Genomic DNA, 27488 nt, shown 5'->3' on the forward strand with positions numbered 1-27488 from the left:
ATGGCGAAGACGGTAATAAAATGATCGAGCTACACCATCATGTCGTTTAAGATACTGTGTTTGTGCCAAAGCTGGGCATCCACTGACAATGTGTTGGACAGTCTCATTAAATTCATTACATAATCTACATTTCATATTAACATTTTGATGCAAAATCCCACATTGACGGTTTCGAGTTGGAAGTGACTGGTCCTGAGCAAAAAAAAGAGAAAGCCTTCTGTTTCACTTTTCAGGCCAGACGACTTCATCCAAGCAAAGGACTCTGCGGGATTGCTGATCTTCTCAACACCACACATAAACTCGATGCAATGGTCGTTCAGATAGCCTCTCATTTAAAAACTGAGTCTGGGCCGACTTGATATGGCACTTCGCTTGGTTGACACTCATTTCTGTACCGTCAAGCAGTACAGAACCATCAACAAAATCAACATCGACATTGAGATTATGTCACACATCCTTTGCTCGGTTTAGAAAACTGTGGAATGCCTTGTTTTCATCATGAGTCTTGACATGCTTCACAAGAGGATCATCAGACAAATAAATGTGTGCACAAAACAATTCTATCATGAAGATCCCCAACGTCAAACCACGTCCTCCGATAATGATTGGTAAATATAAGCGATTGAGGGAAGAGCGGGGGTGGTGGGATCTATTGTCTGACATGATTCTTCGTGTGAGGGTGTCAATACCCTGAAATTCTTGTTTCGTCCAATCAAAAACACCAAAAGAATATGAAAGGACGGGCACAGCATTGTTATTATTATTATTATTATTATTATTATTATTATTAAGCAAGTCCTGCTACAACCAGCAGAGGGTTACTCACAACAGTCTATCGAGCCTCTTGCTTTATTATCTCAATGGCATCCGAATCCGTACAATCCACCTCAAACTACAGATAGCTTTCCATTTCCAATGTCCATATTACTCTTCGTCTTAGAGGCTTCACTGTATTATATTCGTTAGTTTTACCATTATTAATCATTAGAGTGACCGACACATTAGAACTGCCCACACATAACATACGCTAATGCGTGCATGATACAGTGTCGCTGACACCTGTGCATTAATCTTCTAAGGAAACAAATCAATTCCGAACATCTATGTCAGATAATATAAATTAAGCATGTATGTCATTGATTGTCTGCCGTGTTGTATCTACATGCCCTAGTTCTTGTATAAGCAGTCTTGCTTAGATGTCATTGCACTATCGAACTCTTCGTTGACGTGAATGCCATTTTTTGCTTTCTGTATTTTGTAACTTACCAATTGTGTCAGCTGCTTGAGTGTTTTTCTCCCGAGTAATTGTGGCTACGTGCCAGGGTGATTTGTGGTTTGTGTCAGTAGCTTTAGTAGGTCTTACTTCACTAGGTACAAAAACTCCCTTCCTGATAGTGACTACCATGTTCAGTTATCAGGAGCCATTGCAAGTAAATAAAGCGACAAACCCTTTCCATATCTAATAGAAATCTCTGCATAAAGCAGAGTCGATTGTACGATTCCGACTTTATTATGAGCATGGGTTTATGAATCACTATCAAATATATTGAACCGCAAAAGAAAGGTCACCCCAAGTAACATTGCATGAAAATTTGTTATTTAAATATCTGGATATTGTTTGTTATGTTTCGAAAATTTAACATTACCTTGGGAAAAATGAAATTTGATGTAAAAAGCCAAAGCAGATGACAATAAAACCGATCGCCCAAACGCATCACGACAACGGCCATGGTAACCCGATACACGTGAGTTCCGTGCAAATTGAAATGCACATGCGTTCCCCAATTTCTTGCCCTATAAAAATCCATTCATTCGGTTTTGAATTGTTTCCACCCGCCAAGATCACACAATAAATCAGCGACACCAAGCCCTTGGAAGATTGCAAGCTTGACTAACCGCCCGGCAAGTAGCCAATGCATTTCAAGTCCACGTAAGGACCATCTACAGGATCCAGCAACGGTACAAGACCACCAATACTACAGATGACCAACCGCCAAAGGTCACCACCCGACGCCAGAATCGTCAGATTGTGCAACAGCATCTTCCAGATCGCTTTGTTACTGTCGCGGAAACTGCTCGACAGACTATGGGGACACACCAGCGACACATTAGTGCGGACACCTTGCGTCGACGATTGACGAGCAGACACCTCCACTGTCACAGGCCACACCGAGGACCCATTCTGAGACGTCATCGCCGGGACCGTCTTCAGTGGGCAACACAACACCAGCATTGGCGCCACCAGCAGTGAAGAAGAGTTCTCTTCTCATACGAGAGCCGTTACTGTATCTCAACAGCAGATGGCAGAGAGAGAGTCTGGCGACGCCGTGGGGAACGTTATTCGGATACTTGTGTTGTTGAGAGAGACTCGTGGGGTGGTCCGAGGATCATGGTGTGGGGTGAAGTTGGTCTTGCACTGAGTTTTGATGCCATTTTCTCAGAGACTAGTGTTGTGTTTAACTTTAAGAAAATTAGATACTTTAATTTCAACCTCGATGATCAGTTTTGCCACGTTTCGTCTTTTTAATATGTTTCAAAGTATGTTTACAGTGTTTGGACAAATAAGGTTTCTCATATATCTATCCATGGTGACTTTTGCGGTTCAGGTGAGCGACAGTTGGAACAATGTGTCACAAACACATGCAAAGGCATGCAAATATTGACCTGAAAAAAACACGGGAGGATATGGTAAAGTCAAAATAGGGAATTGCATCGGACATCATTTTTGTCTCTGATTTGGAAATGTCCTCCACATGTCTACCATGAAACTCTCAAGTGGTTTGTTGAAGTAACTGCATATGCGCAAACGATAATTTGAAGTCTTATTCCCCTATTCAAAAAGTAGAAGAAACTATTCAATGTAAATATATTTAAAATGTACATTCTACAGACATGATAAAGAAAGGCATGAACATTCCCTGCATAAGTTGTGAACATCCAATCGACATTTACCAAAGCAAATAGGTAATAGACGAAAGGTAAGTGGTCTTTGCATGATTACATAAAAAGCTACAGATTATAGTTTTCTTGCTTGGCCAACTATATGGACATAGTAACTTCCCCTAAGAATATGTAAGGAAATCTGTGGTCATTCAATTAGCGATCGTAGTAGTAATATGAATAAGTACCACATTCATAACAAAACAGGGAAATGCATTCTCGGTTGATATTAAGACAATGAACCGTTTTCAGCTAGATGTTTCTGTGTCAGAGAAGAGTATTGTGGACTACACGTGCAAACGTTAAGTCGACAAAAAACTCCCAGGGTAACATTGGGTTAGTTGCAAGACTTTTAAAAGTTCAGCATGGAGTACACTCAAAGATTGTATTTTAAAGGAGTTTTAGAAATGGTCAATTATCTGATAGGATGATTACAGTCTCAATGTGTAAAAGCTCATAGATTACAAACCCACTATCTTCGGAGTATTTAAAACTCCTGATATGAATTTTCACGACGTTTTTTATGAAACAAGTAGACGGAAAACACAACGTTATCAACAATGATCACCCCGTTATGTGGAGGTGGTCTGACGCAATGTCTCAGAAACATGAGGTTAATATGTTCTACAGTGATGTCAGTTCTCACAAACCATGTCATGAACTGACTGAACTTGTATTACAGCGCCGTTAAACCTTCTCACTTAACCATTCCTTCAGAGCTAAACAACTTATCAAATTGCGATACACAGATAATTATGAAACTATTTTCTTTCTAATAAAACGTACATGCCATCTTGAATTCAGATAAAACATCCAATGGAATGGGGTAAGATGGGCAATAATCAAAACAAATAGCCAATTCCCTTCCACTAAGTTACCCTCCTGAACTAGAAATTATGGAGACAAAATGAAATCTTCTCATCTGTTTCGTATTTTGTGCTGTGCATACAGATTCAGACAAAACACTCTCCACAAGACTATGACTCCAATGTTCCATTTCTTAACTTCACATTTATGTCGAACAATATTCCAGCAGCTCGTGTCTTTGATATCAGCATTCCACAACTTTTGACGACCAATTGAGCATGCTCTTTCTACCAAGATTTCAAAGAGCGTCATACGACCCTCGGGTTAGGGTGTTAGGGTTAGGGTGATCACATTAGAGGCATCGTTAAGCCTTTAAAATGTTGTATGGTAGACATGTAAAGGAAGTCCCCAAAATTGACCAATTCATGACAAAACATATATCTGATAAAAGCCCTATTTTGACTTGTACCATACATTGTACATTCCTGTATATTTATGGTGAACACTTGCCTTGCCTTGATATGTGTTTGTGGCGCGTGCAACCGTGCGATAGGAAAAGCTTATCTTTTCCAGTAGACCTGGTACACCCAATTGATAGTGATTCATTAAAACCTGTTTATTAAATGTCAGAATCGTAGAATGGACTCTACGTTCAGCAGAAATGCCGCATGGCTATGGAAACCATGTTGTCGCTTCTATTTAATATCTGAGAAAAGTTTATGATGTTGAGGACCGCCTCCAGGGTCTAGTGGTAGAGCGTCCGCCCGGAAAGCGGAAGGTCCGGGGTTCGATCCCCGGTCGCGTCATACCAAAAGACGTTAAAAGATGGTACTTATTGCTACCCTGTCTGGCGTTCGGCATTAAGGGGCTAAAACAAGGACTGGTCGGCTCGGAGTCAGTATATTGTGTCTGCGTGGGGTATTCATGTTAAACTGCGGCATGGTATCTCAGTGGACTAGCACTATAAATCGGCATCAGTCCGGACTAGTACAAGCAGCCACACATTCACACACACGTACATGCACGTCGCTATATAAGTGCAATAATCTTGGACGCGACGTTAAACCAAATTTCACCTTGTGATGTTGAATGATTTTTATTGTTTTTGGATTACTCTGGATTGGACTTTGATATTCTGTATGATAGGGTCGAACTGGGAAGAATCCATAATATGATTATTTCAAATCCCGTCACACAACACGACCTGACTATAGGCCTGACCCTAAATAGCATGTTGCTCTGAAGACAGACAACTGCACAGTGTTTCAGTTGATAAAAGCGACAAAATCTTACGTGTATTTGGATGCAGAATAAAAACACATTAACACATTTATTTAAATGTGTGTGCCGCAGTAAGCAGAAGAAAGACTTTCCACATGAAGCTGGTCATACTGTCTATGTTGTCACAGTTTTGGAAATATTTGGTGGTTCAATACATCAGCCTGTTTACATGGTCATCGTTTAACAAATGAGTTTGGCCTCTCAGGATGTGTACATCTATTTTGTATTCTTCCCAAGAGTTAATGCGTGAGTTGCGTCTAATGCCGTTTGAACAGAAATTCTGTTATATCATTGTATGTCAGGTCGTAGGCGTTTATCATTTTGGTCAAACGTAGCTTTATAGGTATGTGCCAATAGACCCAGGACCATAATTTACTGATATTCGGATATTGATTTCATAGTCAGCTGATCCTGGCAAGAGTAAGGAATTCAAATCTATACAGTGATTACTAGGCAATTAACTGTGCACCTGTGCGTCCCAAGGCAGTGAGTGAACTAAGGGTGAGTATAATTAGCTACGACACAAAAGCAAATGCAACATCATGTGTTATTTGTGTTTTAGTTTGAGTCATATTGATAGACATACTTATACATCCAGAGCCTGATCTCGTGGATCCTTACTCACAGAAAATGGTTCGGCTACTGCAAATGGAAAACCTAATAACCTGTCAATTATATCTCTGGTATAGCAAGTCAAGGCTCCATGAGTATTCAGGGCGTCGTGATTCAGATCGAAAAAAGGTAATATCGACGTAAAACCCCATTCATTCTGTCACCAGGCCTTTCTTGTACTCCCCAAAAAACATCCATAGCACCTGCTTTCTCAGTGTCACCGTTCTTTATTGGTCCAGAACCAGTTTTAATGATGTTGATGTAGAGCACTGGACTTGCTAGCATTTGTCCAAGAAACGTAGTACGTCGAGCTAAAGCATCATGCCGGATAATATGCCTGTTCCGAGAGTTGTGCAAGGAGGCAGTCAAGATGAAGCAACCACCATCCCTCTCCCAGGAGCCCTCATTACAAACATGATATACTGAGGCGGCTCAACGTTTCTGCTTATTAAATTTAAGTAATCCCAACAAGGATATTGCCATACACAAATTACCGTCTGAATCACGGCCAGTCACGTGGAACCATTAATCGATTTTAAGACTACTATAAAGACTGATTCATTACCCAAATTGTATAAACATAAGAGTAAATATAAGTGACAAAAACTTTCCATAATCATAAGACATTTATGCTACAAGCTGAGTCCATTATGCGATTCCGACTCCGATTCCTTAATTGTATAAGGATTATGGTTAATCAGTGATTTAGTGGTACATTTGCTGGGCCGTGCCATATAACTGCTTAGTATGGAGTTGTAAGAAGCTTTGCAATCAAGTAAAAAAGAGGAATGGACATGTCTTCAGGTTTTAAAAACCAGTCAAAAGTTGATATTACTGATGAATGATTTGGCGGGTTTCGTCCCCATACTGGCCACATACTGGCATTATATGTGGCAGTATTTGATATATCGCTTAAACAAGTACTTTGGTCAAACAATTCATTGCTTACACAAAATGGTTATGTTATTAGAGGCATTGTCAGTAGGTACAACTATAAACTTTTCATGTAGGGCAGACATATTTTGGGAGAGAGTTTGGTGGGACAGAATTGATTTATTCCAACTCTGTTTCCTCGTTTTCAGTTTGTGAATTCCATGACAACATTACACAATGAAACCACTCCGAGTGTTGTTTCATACTTGCATCACGTGTCCCCAGAATAACTGCATTGTTTCCTCTACCACCTGAAAATCAACGAGAGAGCGATTTAATATCAATGCAGCACAGACCAATTCATATGTCACGTGCACACATAGGGTGGCCAATAGGAAGCAAGATATAAGATACACACAATGGGCACCTCACGTATTATTCAAACACCCCATGCAAAGTAACCTGTCTTGTCCAAGTTGACAAGGCAAGAGAAATAAGAAAGGCATATGTTGGGTTCAAGGTCATATGTGTGGCAGGACTTGTGTGCTGCCCTAAGCTATTATTATAATGACTGATATTTGGCAGCTTGAGTTACCAGCAAGCAGCAAGCAGCAGCAATAGGAGCAGCAGCAATGGGCAACTATGTTGCCAGCAGCAAAATACTAAGTTTCTGCTGAAAAGCAGACATGAATTAAGTTAAGGTTTCCATCCGCTGAGAAGCAGAGAGACTAAACAGATTCCCGCTGAAGAGCAGGGACCTGATAATTTTGATGATTACTTGGTGATGAAGTAAGTATTTACATTTGTAGCCCACAAGAACCACGCCAACAGCACGCATTTGCTAAGCCCACACCGAAGACCATGAACTATGAGGGACCCCCTAACTAGCCACAGACGAAAGAATATAGTGTTACTTACTTGTTTATTACTTACTACCTACATTTGGCATCAGGGCATCGCGGATTCAGATTCCGCTAAAAAACAGTGAGACAGAAATACAAATGGCAGCTGACCTGACACTGAGATTGATGTGAATAAATAAATAGCTGGACAGCCTGTTGATAATAAGTCTGTAAATGTCATACATGTGGTGTAGCTTGATGAAAGAAGAACTATACACAAGTCACCCGATCGTCGTTTCAGTTTAGATTTATTACGAATCTTTCAGATTCATTCAGAAGTTGGGGCATGGTTGGCCCAGTCGTTTAAGGCGCCGCGATTCCCTGTGCAGAGTTGCGTCCCTTGGGCACGACAGAAACCTATGATTGTGGGTTCGAATCCCGGTTCGCCCCGATTATGTTTCTAGGTTTGTCAGAACCATACCCGTGCTCATGGGTTTCATCGAAGTGGTAAACGTGTGAGACCTGCATTACTTCGGGGTTTCCTCCAACATTAAGTTCGATTCCCGACATGGATACAATGCGTGAAGCCCCTTTCTGGTGTCCCTCCGCCGTGATATTGCTGGAATATTGCTAAAAGCGGCGTAACACCATACTCAATCACTCACTCACTCCAACATTAAGCTGACACGCCGCGATATAACTATCATGCTAATAAAAGCGGCGTTAACCCAACTCAATCACTCACTTATTAAGAAGTATATACACGCATACACTGTTATGTATAATTACGTCTCTTTCTTTATTGCTTCTTGGCACACTACATTTCAAATGTTCCTATATTTACTTCTTTATCAGGTCAATGACATTCCTGAAACAATATTCTCAATACAATTCAAAACTCCATTAAGATACTCGTGTATAGTATGGAAATTATTGAAATTTATATTTAAAATCGATAAATAGATTCATAGTCTTGCATATGGAAATGCTTACTTTACCAAATGTGTTCTGCTTTTTACGACCAGTAGGCCGCAATCTTTTAAAAGTCAATTGATAGTTTGGCTTTAGGACAAAACTGTTAAATAAATGAGTTCAAAGACATAAGGCATTCGTTTGTTAGACAACTTACAAATTATAGAAATGTTACTACAGATATTTTCAACACAATTGGACGAATATGTAATAGTGAGAGGTACATGCAACTGGCTGTAGAGATGGTGATATAGTAAGAGATGCGATACAGATGGAGTATAGGTGATGGCGATTGCTTCATCTTGACTGCCTTCTTACACTACTCTAGAACCATCTATTTATCCTACATGCTTGATGGTTTAGCTCGATGTAACATTAGATTTCGTAGACCAATGCAACTTAGCCGTTCGTTCTGAATCAACATAGTATTACTTAAAACAGATTACAGATCGATAAGAACTTTCAGGAAACAGGTGGTACAGATGTTGCGGAAGAATCAACTGGCTTTACGTCCTCATCACGTTTCTTCTCAGATGTATCAGGACGTCCATCAAACTAATCGCACCATGACGACATAAAAATATATTCCTCGGTCCAACAAATGACGGGTGGTAAGGTTGACGTAGTAGTAATCCTCTACTCATGTTGGGTTATCTCGGGTATGCAGGAGCTGTGACAGTTTCTGTGAGGAACCTTCGGCGAGATCAGGCTACGGGGACACCCTGACTTACCATGTGATGATTCACAGCGAACTTGAGACTCTTCCATTTCCTATTATAGTTGTTTTGTAAGACATGAATGGGACTTCGATTGTCTTGAATACTCAGGAGTGAGTGAGTGAGTGAGTATGGTTTTAAGCCGCTTTTAGCAATATTCCAGTAATATCACGGCGGGGGACACCAGAAATGCGCTTCACACATTGTACCCACGTAGGGAATCCAACCCGGGTCTTCGGCGTGACGAGTGAACGCTTTACCCACTAGGCTACCCCACCGCCCCTTAATACCCAGGAAGTTGGAAATATAAATATGTCTGTATGTATATGACTCAACCTAAAAACATAAACAACACATTATATTGCATATGCTTGATGTTTTAGTCATTATCAGCTACAAGCTGTGATAAATGTCAGAGTATGCAGTCTTTAAACGTGCCAGGATCCTCTGATTATGTGTTCGACCTAGGAATCTCCAAAATATGATTGTTGTTCTGTCAGCACCATATATACCTGTGCGCGTTTTACTTAAATAGTATAGGCCTACGACATTCTTTACATTATCACATGCCATCTTTCCAAGATTGTGAAGTAGTACAAATATCATATCTAAATCAACACAATCCAATCAAATATAAACCAATCAGCATTCATATATATATAATTGAAAAGCAAGTCGTTCCCTTTGAAATATAAATTGTCAATGCAAGAGAATAACCACCCTATATTTTCTGCCGTAGCAAGGGCGTCACTTTAGAATTAACGATCGACACATTTGACGTTAACGTTTAATCAATGTGCCGCTCAAGTTTGAAAGGGGGCACGGGTGGCCCAGTCGTCTAAGGCGCCGCGATTCGCTGAGCAGAGTTGCGTCCCTTGGGCTTGCCAGAAACCCATGAGTCTGGGTTCGAATCCCGGTTCGCCCCGATTATGTTTCTAGGTTTGTCAGCACCATACCTGTGCTCGTGGGTTTCACCGAAGTGGTAAACGTCCGAGACCTGCATCACTTCGGGCTTTCCTCCCACATTAAGCTGACACGCCGTGATATAACTGGAATACTGTTAAAAGCGGTGTTAAACCCAACTCACTCTAGCTAGGAAATAAAGCTGTTTCTTCCTGTGCAGTACAGCCCGGTGAACTGGAACATTGAATATTGTTTTGCTCACCATTGTTAATGTAAAATCTTGATACCAAACCAATCTAAACACCACAAGAGACGCTTAATCCGTGGCTGTGTTATCTGAATTGAGGCTATTGTGTAAGTAAGTGCCTATGTACCAAGATACTGTGTCTTCTTCGCACATTGTTACGTTTATGTGTTGTTTAGTTTTGCTGGAATGATTAAGTCAGTTTGCGTGTGTTTGTGACGGCTGCCACCTGTAGGGCAGGATACGCCCACCTTTTCGCCAACATCTGGTGTCGTCACTTTTTAAAAGTGATTCATAAACACATGCTTATGACATAGTTAGAATCGCACTGTTGTTTTCTTTTGATTATTGAAAGCGTTTTGTAGCTTATATTTCTACATTCAGTAAGGTAAATGCGAGTGACTTATAATATCAACACAGGCAGTGCCTCTACATATATACAGTGTCAAAGGGATATGAGGGGCAAATATCTTAACATTATCGTTTGCAGATAATTAATTACTTCACAAAACGCGTCTACCTTCGGTGCTTGAATACTTCGTGACAGGCAGCGCAACCTGATATCTGAACACGGTAAGTCGATGTCAGGAAGGGTACGTATATTACAGCTGAGACTTAAGACCTCCTGCAACCACTGACACCAAATCTATGACAAGAATATACGTCTGGCAGGTAGCCTTGTAACAATGGGAAACAAACACACATGTTAATTTTTCCCGTGATAAAAATACACAGAAAACGTTTCATCGTTCACTTCCATTAAGAACCTGTGCCTGCAATGACCATGGCAAGCAGGCATTTAATGGACACAAAAGCACCTGCGACAAAAACGGCATCTCCGAAATTATGTATGAGTGTCAAGATGGCAATTGATGGCAGATTCCACAAAATTTCACTTTATGCTTATGTGTATGTATGATATTTTTAATAGCTTTTATGTATGTCTATGATGTTTCTTCTGTGAATGTGACGATTGCGTGTTACGATTATTGACTGAAATAAACTGAGACACGTTCCACTTGAAGTCCGCGGGGCAATCAAAATCATATCCAGTTATCCATATTGGACCAACACGAGTGATTGAGAGGGTGAGTGAGTGTATAAAGTGTTCGCTCGTCACGCCGAAGACACGGGATTCGATCCCCGACATGGGGACAGTGTGTGAAGCCCATTTCAGGTGCCCCCAACCGTGATATTGCTGGAATATTGCTAAAAGCGGGTTAAAACCATGCTATATTATAGATGAGTTAGTTGGTGAGTTTGCGATTGAGTGAGTGAGTGAATAGGACCTACGTAGTCTGCTGTACAGCTGCATGATGGCGCCCAGTATACAGATCGACATTGACTGGGCTATCCAGAAACAATTGCTCCTCGTTCTTACATGTTCCAGTGAAGAAGGTTTGGCATGATAGCAGATGTCCTATTATGCCACTTCACGTTCGGCGTCCTACAAATGCACAGGGGTCTGGAGCGGTAAAGCCAGTTTATGTGAGTAAGGATCCGCGCCATCGGTGTACGATGGTGCTAAACTTACTGCGTGACTATTATCAGCATTTCCGTTTCCCATTATAGCCGCTTGTTCATTTAGCACCCTAAGCTGTATACAGTAAAACAGTAAAGGGGGCGTAGGTGGTACGGATTGCTAAGTGATCGTTGTGCAAATTTGCCTTCCTTTGTCGTGCCCGGATCCGCTGATTAGAGTTTTGATCTGGTAATCACCCCGATTTTGCTCGTTGGCCTGTCAGCACCATATTCCCGCTCTTATGAGAGTAACTAAATAGGACTTGCGTCAGACATCAAATTTGTCACTAATTCGTCAAATTGGTAAATGTTTTCCACACATCAACCGTTAAACGTTTTGAAAGTTTCACCAAGTCCTTGTATATTTCAACCCTAATGAAGCCCCTTTTGAGCAAAACTTGTGTGACACTAATTAAACTCTTCATAGAAAGAGCCTGCTCGATTGTATTTCAAATTTGTGAAATATAGACATTAAAGACTGAAACTCTTAAATATTACTTTTAAAGGGAGTGTTGACTTTTGGAAAGTTGAGACACCTTGTCATACAGTCTTGGGGAGAGTTTTTCTGTCACTCTGAAATAGTACATATATATAACTCGTAGATAAAATAGGGGTGTAGGTGAGATCATGTGATGAGATTATGGTGGACTCGAGTAACATCAATAAGTGGGAAGGGGATCTTATTAACCCTCCATCCAAGGACAAAAGCAGAGCCACCGACCCCACTTCATCCAGAGGCATTACCCTCATATCAATATCTGTGTTGAATTGTAGAATACTGAAGTGGTTGGGATCGAAGAAGATTCTCGCAGAGCAGAATGGGTTTGGATCGGACGGAAACTGTATTGACCATCTGTACACAATATATGATATTATAGATCATCGGAAAAGTCCAAAGTTCAACTATGTTTTGTCGAATTTAAAACGACTTTTGACAGAATGGATCGTAACTGTCTTTGGATATCAGTGGGTACACGAGAATAAATGATCCAAGCTATACAGGCTTCTAACTGACGTAACATGTTCTGTAAAGTTGCATTATTTCATCGGATTCATTCATGCACTCGGTGTAAATAAAGCGACAAACACAAACACATGCAAGAGCAAGTCAATTGTTCACCTGAAATACACTGTCGAACAAATCAAAATAGGGAATTGCATCGGACATCATTGTTTGTCAATGATTTAATTTTTTCTAAATGTCCGTTACATGTCAAACATTAAACTGTTTTACAGCCTTACTAAGGCTTTACTTTACTTTACTTACAGCTTTTATAAACAACATCTGAGCAAGAGATGTAGGACGCTCTTTGAAATCTTCATAGTTGAAAAATGTTGACACCAAGGCCTGGAGCTGTACATAGGAATATTGCTTGACATAAAGGGAAAGTCATATAGTCATAGAGTGTTTTGTCACTCTGAATCTTTCTGCATGGACACGTTTACGATCATCCCATCAGTATATCTGTAATGACAGGCACTATTTGAACATGGTATAGTCAGGAAAAGTGTTTATGTTTCAGAAGGCCCACTGCAACCAACGACACCAACACAGTGACATAAACATCTCTCTGACACAAAGCCACAACACATTAGGAAACAAACACTCAAATAGTTAACCCGACTCATAACATAAAAAGCGAAAGAAACGGTTCTGAATTCACTTCAATTAAGTGTTCGATTTTGCAAAGAAAGCTTTGCAAGCTGCATTTAATGGACACGTAGCAATTAGATAAAGCAGGGGATACCATAAATACCAATTAATAGAATAAATAATCTATTGTCTGTTACAGGGTTTTGTAATGGAAATTGGGCATGTTTTCATGATGATCAATCCATGTTCACGTGTGGTACCACATGTATAATGCAGGCATGTTGTTGTAGGTTGTACAAGTAATGGCTGAAATACAATGGGGCAGTTCTTAAGCAAAGCTCTCGGCACCATCAAACAAACGGGAAATCATGTCTCAGCGATTTCAGACAGTGGGCGTACCGCGTGTGGTAGGGTCTTTTTCCAAAGGAAAAGGTCACTGTTGTGGAGTTCCTCGTTGTCCAATTGGAGTTCAAACTCTACCTGAATTCGTCTGCTTGTCACATGCACCGTAGACATTAGTGAATGTGAAGATTTAAACTAATAGGCTTTCGATAATCAGTACATTTTGTTATGTTATTACAATTGAAACAATCGATAGTCTAACGTGGTATCGACAATAGCTATTGGCAATTTAACTTGTTCTCGAATCGCCATCTCCACATAGGCATGTATAATGCATCAACAGTTCATCACACCCTTACATTTAATACTGTTGAGTTTCCATTTGCATGTGGCAACAGTTTATTTCAGAAACAAGCAATCAGAAGGTGCATGTTTGTGGTTCAGCAGAAAACAATAATCGCTACCTTGTGTTGTCAGAAGAAACAAAACACATAAGGGTCATTGATCAGTTTAGAAAGATTATATGTTCTGTTGACGGTGAAGACGTAACGTGACGTGACATTACGTGACGGCGCCGAAAGCGAGATGAAGCCAACAGGGACAGAGAGCATTTGGTTGAATATCTGTTAGATGTACAAGTATCGGATATGCAAAAAAACCAGTAATGGGAAAATATCAATGGTAACCAATCACACAAATATAGCGTTGTAGCTACGAAGGTGAATAAGAAACGTTTGGAGCGTCGACGAGAGGTTTGGAATCAACCAGAAAAATGGTGACGATCAGTCTGTAATATGACAGAACAATTTTTACACTTATTTCTTACGACGGGGAATTGAACCTGTTTCCAGGAATAGCTCTAGATAATCCGAGGTGTTTGTATAAGCCCTGAAATACAGTCGAAATACAGATTGATATGAGCTCAATCAATTCACAGAACTCGTGTAGTATTAATGATCAGGAAACGGCATATAACTTATTCAAATAGGAGGTGTTGGAATATATTAGCGATGAAAACATGCGTGGCGATCTATGGTCAAGGATGGACAAGGTTAGAATTATATTCCCCTTCAACTTTTCATTATATGGATACAGTGGTAGGCGTTGTTATTCGCTTAACAATTATTGCAATGCGCAGCTGTGACAGGATTCGCTGATCGTGGGTTCAAATTTTATACTCGTCCCGATTTGATCCTTTGTTTGTCACCATAATCCATACTTGTTGGTTTTCACCAGCAGCTACCACCTGTGTCACTTCAGCTCTTCTTCACGTGATATCCCTGACAACTAAAATTACCTTTAAGCCCACCTCGCTCATTATTTTGAAAAGACACGGGACAACACAAACAGGTATATAAAGAGAACCAATGCTTTGAGACGTCACGAGGGCCACTGTAATTTATATTTCGTAGTTAATGGAAGCTTAGACTAGAATGTCAGATGCAATCCTTATATATTTCCTGGTGGATTTACAAAGGACAATTTTAGATTCAGAATGTATAATCCCAGTAAAAATTACCATGATTGTAAAAGTTATAATCGTGCAACTTTAGCGATGAACATAAAACTAATTAAAACCAAAACCCATTGTTAAGTGTGCCGCAAAATAAGTCATGTGTCAGCATACAATAAAACAATGTAAAGCTCAACGAGAAATCCGGATTAATACGGCGAAGCCTAGTAACCTTAACTAACTGTGTTAAAATCTAAACCTAAACTGAGTTGGTTTGCGATTCGACTGTGTGCCATCTCCGTTACAGTAAAGCAACATTCACAGTGTATTTTGTTGTTACTAGAGATCTGCTTTGTGATGACATGGAATGCACAGCGTGTACTTCAAGCAGCACACGGTTACTATTGACGCTATAAATATCAGACATATCGTGACTATAAAGGGTTATACATTTAAAAAGCTGTCAACAAAGGACAGGAAAATAACTAGACCTATCACAAATTTTATTTAAAACTAGTATATAACAAAAACAACAACTATATCACTAAACATAACGGTACATTATAAAAACGGGCTATAGATCGTCAGTCACTGAAGGTAGATCACCATGCTAGGGTCCAGTACAGTATCTTGGCTACCTTCATGGACCCTAGCAAGATTCACATAATCACGTCAGGTGTTGGCGATTATTGGCAAATTGAGCCGAAACTTAAAAGAATACATATTCTACGATTAGAACTATGAATACATATTTTGAATGACATGGTCTTACGACACCCTCTCAAGAGGTGACGCTATGATGTTGAATTGTCTGTTACCAGCTAGCAGGCAGGATATAGTTCCTTCCTCACACTTCTCTTCGTTCAGGTGTATAATGGATTATATGACCATTGCCGTATATACTGCTGGCCAAAGTGTGAATGGTTTTTAGCTAGTCAGCATTGGATGAATGGTCGTTAACTGTGCGTTTGCATATATTCTCAAAAATTTAAGGCGAAATCGGAACGGGTGTGTGGGGTGGGGTTAGGTTGAATGAAGATAGGGGAGGACGAAACATTGACAAAACATTGGACCCACGAGAGGAATTGAACCCATGTATTGTGAGTGACGAGCAAACGCTTCAAGCACTGGGCTACCCCGTCTTATTGTCATGAAATGTCCGTCTCAGTATTGTTACTAGTGACCAACGTGTGAATAGGACTTAACGTCTTCTGTGAGTGAGTGATTGAGTATGGTTTTACGCCGCTTTTAGCAATATTCCAGCAATATCACGGCGGGGGACACCAGAAATGAGCTTCTCACATTGTACCCTTGTCGGGAATCGAACCCGGGTCTTCGGCGTGACGAGCGAACGCTTTAACCACTAGGCTACCCGACCGCCCCTAACGTCTTCTGTGTTACGAACATATCCGGGTCGAATTAAACTGTTGAATTTAATACCACGATCACGTATGATGTAGCGATCATCAATATGAGTCACTATTACATTTGTAATATTAGATACAATCGACATATTACTCCAAGTCGTCTTAGAATTGCGCTAGTTGAAAAAGATGTTACTATGGGGGCAGTTAATTGTCATTTCTTTTGATGATGGAAATATGTTTTCGCTTTTACTTTTTATACTTCTGTAATTCCAGTGACACGTGACATTAATTTTGTGTGTATCTTGTTTCATGCTGGCCGCCCTCCGTACGTGACATGAGTGTATTCCAGATGGCATTGAATAGCTCCCTCGTTGTGTTTCACAGGGTATGTGGAAATATTGCAGTGATTCTGGTGATTTAGTTAGCTTGTTTGGTAAACAATCGCCCCCTCTCTTTGTAGTCACATTCCAATATATGGTACACGTGTAGATAGAATGTGACTTGCTCCCCATGCCTCAGAGGCTAATTTGTGTTCTAGACTATAAGGAAATATTTTGCTTGAGATATCTTGTTTAAAAACATTCTTGGCCGCCATCTTATGTGATTTTCGTTTCAGCGGGTCTCATAGACAGACATGTTTAGTGATGCGTTGTTTCATCTTGACTACCTTCTCACACAACTCTAGAAACAGGCTAGTTATCCCAAATACATGATGCTTTAGCTCGAAGATGTATTACGTTTTGTGGACCAATACTTCGAACCCTTCTGTTCTAAATCAATATTTTAGACCGATTCTAGACCGGCAAGAACACTCAAGAATCAGGTGTTTCAGATGTTGTGAGAGAACAACTCTCATTAATTTCTCATTAAATTGCTTCTCAGATATATCATGACGTCCATCATACGAATCGAGCCATGACTACATCAAAATATATTCCTCGGTGCAACCTATGATGGGAGTTAGGTTTTACGTAGTAGTCATCAGATAGTCATGTAGGGCCATCTCGGTCTGCAGCAGCTGAGACAGTTTTCATGAACATACTTTACTTTGATGTAATTGAAATAGTAGATGCCATATGATAAGTAAACAATATCATTTTGCGGATGATCAGTTACTTCAACAAACGTGTCTACGACAGGCAGTGCAACCTGATATCTGAACACGGTGCAGCCAATTACAGGAAGAGTACAATGTACGTGTGACCCCCTGCAACCATTGACACCAAAACCGTGACAGAAACATCGCCCCCACATTGCCATGTTACATTGGTAAACAAACACTCCTGTTGGTAATTTGCGACTTGACAAAAAAACCCAAAACCTTTCGGTATTCAACTACACCATGGCAAGCATGCTTTAATGGGCATAAAACGTGGACTACAAAAAACGGCATCACTGACATTATGTTTGACAGCGAGTGTCATGACTGCAATTGACTAAAATGACATGAGAGATCACTTTATGTTTGTGTCGAGCTATGATATTTTTCACTTCTTTCACGTATGTCAATGATGTTTCAACTGTGAATCTGTGATTCCAATCTGGGATTCAAATCAACGAAAACAAGAACTAGAATCTGTACTGAGAACTGAGAACTTGTTATCCCCAAACATGACATTTGTAACATTTGAAATATTCCTGTAGATATTTTGTTGTCTAATGATGAAGCTGATGATTTGTGTAATTTTTCGCCTGTTGAAAGTCTTGTGAACTGGTTAATATCTGCAGTCCCGTGAATCTTTCAAGGTACATAAAGTGATATGTGAATAGCTCTCTTGTTGGGTCATGTTGAGAATACATCGCTATCGTTGTTCATAGTGGCATGTAAATCGCTTGTGATATTTTAGAGGACTGATGGGTCACATGTGAACCGTGCACGGAGTTTCCATTAGCCTCTGAGTCATTCTGTATAAGTGGCCTCAGTATTGACCAACTTATATGTGTTGTCATACAAGCAATACGAGATAATGAAATGTTACTTTAACAGACTTACAACTAAGCATGGGGTGACATTGCTCTCTTTTTTCCTAGTGGCACGTAAATCACTTGTGATGTTTCAGAGGACTGACGTGTCAGTATTAACCAACTTATATATGTTGTCATACAAGCCATACGACATAATAAGTGTTACTTTAACAGGCTTACAACTAAGGATGCGGTGAAATCGCTCTCTTTGTTCATAGTGGCACGTAAATCACGTGTGACGTTTCAGATGACTTGTAAAGTTTTGTTTCGGTTCATCTGCGAGTCGTGTACGGCGCGTACACCTGAAGTCATCACTAATTTACAGTGATCCATTCATATAATTTTCCAGGCTATTTGCATTTTGTTGAACCTGTTTCAAGAGATAATCGAAACTGGTTACTTCTACGCACCTGTTGGTGAGAAACCCATTTGAGATAACTGGTATCAAACATATGTGTGAGATCGAAATCCAGGCCCGTGATTGGCCATTCCATGGTGATGACCTTAAGTCAGGTTTTGACTATTTTCCTGATCGTAAATCATTGATAAGTTACACGTGCTTCAGTCGATTTCGCCTACGTCTGTGTTAAAGTCATGATTTAGAGTGAAAATACATGTTCTTTGATCTAATCTAGTTTGCATGATCATCATCGCCTTGATAATCCACCGATATGTCGGAATCGTTTTGTGTAGGGTCACATTAGTTATGAGTAGTAAGCAGTACGTCGGATGGCGTCACCCATGACCGTTGTGTTATGAGTTAATGCGCCACTGCGATCATGATGATACACTTAATATGCATCGATTTCGATTCCGATGCTACAATGTGCGATATTAGGGTGTGTAACAAATAGATTACTGCACTCATGCCGTATCATATACCATTTATCTCAAAACTCGTTACTTCCAAGCGTATCTAACTCGTTTACGCTCGTTTGGATAAATGATAAATGGTATCTGACAGACACCCAGGTTTTAATTTAAGTATTATATTTCAACTAACCTTTTAGCCACTCTGTATAACTGACGTCGATATTAACCAACCTATAACTTTTTGTCATAAAAGCCATACGAGTTAATGAATGTTGTGTCAACAGGTTTTTAACTAAACATACTGTGACGTCGATGTGTTTAAGTCCAGATTGTTGCTAGAGTGCAAGGGAAGAGACAACTGAGATCAAAATCTACGATGACGAACTGTCTGAACTGAGAAAGAAATCCGACATTATCCCAATCCGGACTCTTCAGCATGTACGAGAGAGAGAGAGAGAAAAAAAAGACTCCACCTAGGCAACACAAGACAAGAGCATCCATCCAACTTGAAGGCCAGTGGAAAACAACTGACTCTGGTGAATAAATCCTCATCGCCGATCAAGAGGACAAAGACAAACCTCTCGTCTTCACAACACGAGAAAATCTATAACATCTCTGTTAAGCTGAGACCGTATTTGCGGATGGTACTTTCTTCTCCTTCACCAAGCTGTTTTGTGAAATTTACACCCTCCATGTTGAAAATGGAGGCATCATGTATCCTTCTTTATTTATTGCGTCCTACCGAATAAGACTGAAGTTTCATACACAGGTGGTTTCCCGCTGATTAAGATTTTAATCTGAAACCCCTAGTATTCAAGATTGATTTTGAAAAGGATCCTGCCAATGCTTTTGCAGTTTTTGAAGGTGTCCAGATACATGGCTGCTTTTTTACCATCATACCCAGCCCTTGTGAGAGGAAGATACAATATCTTGGTCTTGTTACTTTCTACAAAGACGATGCAGAAGTCAAGAAGCTCGCTACCAGAGCTAAGGCTCTTCCCCTTGTACCTCTTGACCAGACTGACAATGTTTGGTTGGAGACAATGGCCGAGTCAACAAGGCGAAACGGTCACTAAGTGTATGGATTACGTAGAGAGTGGTCACTGGGATAAAATGCAGTGGAAGCACTTTGCTAACAGCGGTCTTAGGGCTAACAAAAACATCGAAGGGTGGCACAAAAAACTGCACTCTTTGACTACCCATGCTGACTACCCAACAACTGATTAAGTGCGAGTAATCCAAAACTGAGGTTAAACGTACCCAGCAGTGTGGTCACCCTTGACAACCACCTAGAAAACGTCGCAGTGTTGCTGTCGACCAGAGTCTGCTGGGAGCTAAGGAAAGCCTCATCAATGGCCACTTATCTGTCTTGGACAAGTCCAACACATTTACCCATCCTATTGGCGAGTGGAGTAGCTAGACTATAACTAGATGTATGATCAGTGTATGAGTGGCAGTGCTCTATCTATTTGTAACAGTGTATGAAAGGACTATTTGTAACAGTGTATGAAAGGGCACATTGTCCATACAAACGTAAAAAAGCCATAAAAGCATTCTTCTAATTATTTGTTCCGTTTTGGGTAACCTCAAGGGTGGGATCTCCCATACCCACGCCACCTAATTACCCAAATCCAGTCAAACACAGTAAACCAACATCACCTAATTGTACCTATCTTGTACCAAAAACTAGGTGAAGTGGGTGGACACTGGTCCAACTTTAGATGGGTCTTGTGATCTTTACTATCATCAAATGTGACCATATGCATGTAGACAGGTGAGGTGAAACGTCGCGACCAAGATTATTGCACTTATATAGCGACTTGCATGTACGTGTGTGTGTGTGTGTGTGTGTGTGTGTGTGTGTGTGTGTGTGTGTGTGTGTGTGTGTTTGTGTGGCTGCTTGTACTAGTCCGGACTGATGCCGATTTATAGTGCTCGCTCACTAAGAAACCATGCCGCAATTTAACATAAATACCCTACTCAGACACAGTATACTGACTCAGAGCCGACCATTCCTTGTTTAAACCCCTTAATACCAAGCGCCAGACAGGGTAACAACAAGTACTATCTTTTAACGTATTTTGGTGTGATCGAACCCCGGACCTTCCGCTCTCCAAGCGGACGCTCTACCACTAGACCACGGAGGCGGTCGCATGTTGACAGGATCTCATTTGTGTTTGTGTTTTACAATTGCCCAATGACCATACTGAGTAATGGTGCTTGGGGATACAAAGTAAACAATTTGTTATTAGAGGAAATTGACAGTGATTACTAGAGTACTTTGTGGTTTTAAGCTTTAATTTGGACGGTCAAACAAACAGGTAGTTTTTGTAAGTCTAACCTAAGGTACAGCTATTATATAAACTGGTTAAAACATACACACCCAGAGACTATTATATCTAGTTTGACCTTTCTTCGCATTAAAATGAAAAATCTCTGTTTAAGATCTGCACGTATAAAATTCACCAAATCTAGATATACATTTCGATCAAAAATATATTAATGCGCGACGGCGATATTGTATATGATAGCACGGTTTTGGCAACGATGAACCACAAGTTTTGTTTAACTTGATAAACCCCTTAACGGTACATTAGCGTTTGTAAAACAGGCTAAATATTCAAGGTTTGAAGATGACATGCACAAACCTCGGTGAACATTACAATGGCTAAACCAACACCTTTGTGCTATTCCTACAGTAACAATAGGTAATTGTTGCAAGCGACTTTAGCGTGTATGCGCCGGAAGTTATAATCGCCAAACAATCTGCCGCTGAGCGCATGCTAATCAACGGCAGGTAAATATGTTTCTAACAGACCCTAAATGAATTGAGTAATCTGGACAACAAATTTGACAAAACCCGATCTCAAAATGTGCAATATGTTGACGTAGACGTTATGACAGACTGCTGTACATCAAAGACAGTACGACAAGCTTCAACCTTAACGTCTTTCCTCTGGAGAGCATTCGATCCTTATTAGAAACTGTTGTGTTGTGTGTCTGCATGGTGATTCAACTTCTGATAGAAACAATTACTGAATGTTGATGCTCTCCCACGATGTCTTCGTGATATTCACACTGGGGAAAGCACTCCTTAAACTACAGTGGCAGATATAACGACAATAACTGCAGCTGCCCTGGTTTGGGAAAGTAGGGTAATAAGAAAAGTGTGTTTTGTAACCGAAACATCACACATGTCTTACACAGGACAGGGATCAAATTACCGCTGAAGTTTTTACCTGTGACGTGATTAGCAGACAAAGGCGTTGATAGAAAGGAACTTGTAACGTGGAAACAAGGAAAAGCATCAACGCTGTGTAGATCCCTGTCTTTATGTGCTTAGTTATAATGTCAGTATTCAAATACTGTTTCCAACGTTCGTCCCGTTTGTTTTTGTACCTGCAGAGTCGGTGTTTGTCACAAACCCGCAGTAACTCTGAGGCAATCGGGGTATTCTGTACCTTCATTAGGGTTAGCATTGGGAATCACAGAAGTAGTTCTATGCCATGCATGATTTCACTCTAATCTGTGCACCTAAATACACTTTTTATTTATCGATTAGTATTCACTTGTCCGATGTTGCAGCAGGTTATTTAATGCTTAACAGAAAGTACCTCAACACTTAAATATGGAGCAACAAGTATCAAAATAATGGGGATTGGTAGATGGTAGATTTTGTCCACTTTCAACCCGAGATATCGTATGGACATGCGACAATCGGGTAACGCATTCCGTGCAAAATTAACCATCACACAAGAGGTATATTTGGAACTGCAAGAACTGCAAATTGACGACAACGATGACCATGGTTATTACCAGGAAATAATAACAGAGAAATTTGAATCTTAAGACAAATAAATTTTCCGGAATAGATGAAATTCTAAATAAATATTTGAAATATACTTTTGATTTCTTTATCCCAGTGTATCATATATTATTTAATATTGAGCCGCAAAAGAAACGTCACCCTAAAATAACAGTGCATGAAAATTGGTCATTTACATATCTGGGTAATTTTTGTCGAAGTTTCGAAAATTTAACATTACCTTGTCCGGAAAAATGAAATTTGATGCTAAAAAACAAAGCAGATGACAATATAACCGATCGTCCAAACGTATCACGGCAACGGCCATGGTAACCCGATGCAGTTCCATGTAATTTAAAATGCACATGCGTTCCACAATTTCTTACCCCATAAAAATCTACCCAGATCAGATAATAATCATTCGTTATTGAATTTCTACCACATGCCAAGATTGAAAAGAAATCAGCGCCACTTAGCCCTTGGACGATTGCAAGCTGGACAAACCGCCAGGCAAGTAGCCAATGCATTTCAAGTCCACGTACGGCCCTGTGGTCTTCCAGTACTTCGGTCCAGGGAGAGGAAATGGTGTCCCGGCAGCTCGGTACATTGATCAAGTCTTGAGACCACATGCCATACCTCATTTGGCACGTCGCCGCGACCACGAGTTTCAGCATGATAACGCCCGTGCGCCCGTGCGCCCGTGCGCCCGTGTCCACACTGCGAGAGCAACAAATGATTTCCTCCAGCAGAATGGCATCAGAACCATGCAGTCGCCTGCTCCCAGTCCCCATTTAAATTCCGTTGAGCACCTGTGGGACGAGATTCAAAGACGGCTGAATGAGTTCCAACCAAGGCCGACAACTGCAGCTGAACTTCGCCAGGCGTTCCCCAGAGTGTCATTTTCTCATAGACTAGTGTTGTGATTGACTTTGAGAACATTTGACACTTTAATTTCAACCTTGACGATCAGTTGTGCAAAGTTTCCTCTTTTTAATGTGTCTCAAAGTATGTTTACAGTGTTAGGAGAAATAAGGTTTCTCATATATCTCTCCATGGTGACGTTTCTTTTGCGGTTCCATATATTTAATACAGGCATCTTACCAGGAGAATGGCTCCTCGAATTGATCAAACCCATCTACAAAAAAACGTGGCCGTAAAGACCCGAACTCTTATCGACCTATAACTCTTTTAAGCTGCCTCGGTAAATTGTTTACTTCTATTTTAAGTGAAAGAATTAATAATTATCTAGATATATATTTTTTCTATCAGAATCACAAGGAGGATATTCTACTGTTGATAACAAGTTCGTATTGCATTCCCTCGTTGAACACCTCACGGCATATAAAAAGAAACTATACTGTACATTTGTAGATTTTTTTTTTGGATATTTTTCTTCGATAACTTTTTGGCGCTTTTGACTTTGGCATAAATTATTAAAAACAAATATGCAAGGCATATGTTTTCAGATCAGATTATATTTAACATGTACCAAGGCATAAAGTCGAGTATTGTTCCTGACGGGGAAAATTCATCGTTTTTCTCTCGTGATATCAGAGTTAGGCAGGGGGAACATCTATCACCAATTCTCTTTGCCTTATACCTAAATGACCTGAAAGAATATCAGAAAACAGAAAATGTAACAGTATTGGGGTGGTCGGGTTGCCTAGTGGTTGAATCATTCGCTCGTCACGCCGAAGACCCGGGTTCGATTCCCGACATGGGTACATTGTGTGAAGCCCATTTCTGGTGTTCCCCGCCGCTGCTGGAATATTGCTAAAACCATACGCACTCACTGTAACAGTATTATTGTTTTGCTATATGCGGATGATACTATTGTGCGTGCAGATAACGCCTGTGACCTTCAAAATAATATGAATGCTTTTTTATAAATATTGTAAACAATGGAAGTTGAATATAAATATTGATAAAACTAAGGTAGTTGTATTGGGATTAAGAATTCCCAAAGAACAATAATGTGTTTAGGATAGGCGACAATGTTGTTGAAGTAGTAGATCTTATAAGTATTTGCATCTGGGTTTTTTAACGAACTGGAAATTTCATGGAAGTCAAGATCTTGTTAGTATCTCAAGCTACAAAAGCTATGCATTTATTATCTATTAGAATACGTAATCTTGACTCACCAATAGACTGCCAGTTATTCATATTTGATCAAACAATCGTGCATTTATTAACATATGGTTCCGGAATTGGTGTTTTGGTAAACTAGACATGATAGAAAAGGTTCACTCAGATGTCTAAAAATATACTTAGGGTAAAAGAAATATGAACACCCCACTATTTTTTATACGGTGAGCTGAGAAGAACCCCCATTACTGATTTAATTAAACAGAGAATATTGACATATTGGGTCTCAGATAACTTATAATAAACCAACAAGATTGTGTACTGTTATGTATAATGTAATATTTGCAGACTCCTGCAATCATAAATATAGCTTCCTCGAATACGTTAAAGGGTTATTTGATGGATTAGGATTTGTTTGATATGGACCCAACAACGTATGCAAAATAAAAATGTATTAAAATGTGTTATCAAACAACGTATCTCTGATCAGTTTAGCCGGACTTCGACAAGTTGGATAAACAACTCTAAAGGCAGTATTCTACCGATTATTCAAATCCAGTTTAAAAATTATTGGCTTTCGCCTCCCTTAAGACTCAGTATCCCGATTGCTAAAAAAAGATCCACAAATCATAGATTACCAATAAGAAATGTGCAATGGGAAAATATACCACGGGAAGACAAAACATGTCTTAGCTGTCTGGTATCACTATCTACGAATATGTTCTTTTCCACATAACTTGCGTAAGTTATATATTCAAAAGAAGTATTTTACAAGACCTAGTGCGATATTACTTGATATGTTACTAAATACTGAAAGTTTATTAGAACAAAAACGCTAGCACAGCTTCTAAAAGAAATCCTCAAGATCTTTAATTAAATGTATGAGTGTGTTGCAGTTAAACGTATATCTGACGCACTTTCAGAATGTCGATCATAACTGTGACCTTGAAGGGAAATAAACGTTTGTTGTTGTTGTCGTTGTTGTTGGATATGTTGTGTTCTGGATTTGCTTGGAAAACTATTGCGAGTGTCCTCTCTCCTCCGTGGTCTGGAGGACAAAACTTGTGTTTCGTTTGAAAATATAATGTTCAAAATGATTATATGGGTATTCTTAACAATGAATGTAAATTGCTTTTGTCAAGAGAATGCTCTGCAGATTCACTTATGTTTTAATATAAATGTCTTGTGCATTTTCGGCAGTATTCAAGTGAATGAAAAACATATTAAAAAAAGAGACAAATACGTTTTCAAAACCATAACAGTTTGTTTGTTTGTTGTTAAAAGCTGCACTCAGCAATATTCCAGCTATATGACGGCGGTCCGTAAATAATCTGGAACTGACATTCCAGTGATTGACGTCATGAGCATCGATCCACGCAATTGGGATACAATGTCATGCATCAACCAAGTCAGCGAGCCTGACCACCCGATCCCGCTAGTCGCCTCTTACGACAAGCATAGTCGTTTTTTCAGCAAGTATGAGTTGCTGAAGACCTATTCTACCCCAATCTTCACAGGTACGTAGCCATAAAGAGTCGAGTTATATTCACTGTATGATTGCGACTATATCATAAGTCCAGTTAGCTCCAAATGTGAACGATGAATCGCTTAATAACTCAAAATCGGGTATAGTAAATTTAATGTCAATATGGTACACGACAATAAATACCCTGTACCCAACAATATCTGCTGTTTGTTATTTTATTCCCATCACTGGAAAAAAGTTTGTTTAAGAAACTATCATAGTATTATGTGTACAAGTTCGCATCTTGAACGGCGGGTGGCAGAACGTAGGGAGGAACAGCACAAACACGTAATGCACGTGCTACACAACGGTCCAGGGAATGACAGCATTCAATAGCATAGAATAGTGGTGTGCAAAATTGAAAAAAGGAAATGTTTTGACCTAATCGAACTTGGTTCGTTTCTGTGATTGCAAACATTTAATCAAATCCAACTCCATTATTGCAATTGCCATGACGTTGCAGTGAAGCTATACCTTTATCAAGCATGTGCTGTACAGTTAGATACAGTAAGGGGTTATATACGGATGGTTTATACAATATATCAGGTTGAACTGCAGAAGAGTGATAGATAAAGGTTTATACACGATCGCGACGTGGCACAATGGTTGGTGTTTATGCAGTTTATAAGATTGCTCCGTAAGGTTACAAGAGGTGTTGATTGACAAAGAAAACAATAGAATTATGGAGATGGACACAAGAAGGTCAGTTGATGGGAATCCTGTAAGAGGAAATAGGATTAGCGATGAGATCTTGTGATGAGATTATGGGAGACTGGAGGAATATAATTAACTAGCTCTCTGTTGATAGCCAGTTGGAGTCTTTTGATG

Source organism: Haliotis rufescens, unplaced genomic scaffold, assembly GCF_023055435.1.
Source record: "Haliotis rufescens isolate VD_foot unplaced genomic scaffold, xgHalRufe1.0.p SCAF_1, whole genome shotgun sequence".
NCBI classification, from domain to species: domain Eukaryota; kingdom Metazoa; phylum Mollusca; class Gastropoda; order Lepetellida; family Haliotidae; genus Haliotis; species Haliotis rufescens.